At 33.9% G+C, this 960-nt stretch overlaps 1 non-coding gene across 1 annotated transcript; it reads left to right on the forward strand.

The window, feature by feature from the left end:
- Positions 1 to 246: 246 nt before the first annotated feature.
- Positions 247 to 410, forward strand: LOC142455784 (U1 spliceosomal RNA). The gene has a single exon (XR_012785914.1). It is a non-coding gene; the product is annotated as a U1 spliceosomal RNA (small nuclear RNA).
- Positions 411 to 960: the final 550 nt, after the last annotated feature.

Here is a 960-nt window from a genome sequence, read left to right on the forward strand (position 1 = left end):
ACAGCATGTTCACAGAACGCAACAAAAAGATTAGGTATCAGTTCTGCCAGACCTGCTGAGTCTGACCACTGTCCTACAGTCATCGTACCTTCATTTTAGCTATTAATATTGAGCTGAATATTCAGCTTCTCCATTGTCTCTACACACATATGTAGTCAATTTTGTCTCTGTGTAATTCCATCCCAAGATAGCAACACTGAGACCAAACCAAACAAAACAGAATTGTGATTTTAAAAAGCATGAGACATACTTACCTGTCAGGGGAGATACCATGATCATGAAGGTGGTTTTCCCAGGGCGAGGCTTATCCATTGCACTCCGGATGTGCTGACCCCTGCGATTTCCCCAAATGTGGAAAACTCGACTGCATAATTTGTAGTAGTGGGGGACTGCGTTCGCGCTCTCCCCTGACAGAAAAAAAAAATAAATAAAAAGCATGAGAAAGGGTAAAGGTGGGGCAAATATTTTAAAGATACTAAAATCTTCATTTTATATTTTGAGTAAGTTTCTGTAAAAGTTAATATCATAATCCACCAAGAAGAGTGGAAAATGAATGTATGATTATGGTAATAAATCCTCAAGCATAAATAGCTGAATATTCACTCTGGAATGTCATATTAATCATTTTCTAAATGTCTGTTGTCAAATATTTTGTTTGTTCTCAAGTGCTTCTAATAATATTTCCTCCAAATAAAACATGCTTTTTCTTTCATTTTTATGATTACAAGTTTGTCTTATAAAATAATACCTAATGAATGTTATTCATATTAAAATTATAAACATTAAGAGATTTGTAATAGCAAAATATTAAGATAGGTATATTAGTACACATTAATTCATCACAATCGATGCTTGACCTGTTAAGAAAATAAAGTATAGAAGGCCACATTAAAGTATCTTTAAACTTTCTGTCTCATTTCCTGAATGTTTCAAAATAAGACCAGCTATGTGGCACACAAA

The sequence above is a fragment of the Tenrec ecaudatus genome, chromosome 8 (genome assembly GCF_050624435.1).
Source record: "Tenrec ecaudatus isolate mTenEca1 chromosome 8, mTenEca1.hap1, whole genome shotgun sequence".
Lineage (NCBI taxonomy): Eukaryota > Metazoa > Chordata > Mammalia > Afrosoricida > Tenrecidae > Tenrec > Tenrec ecaudatus.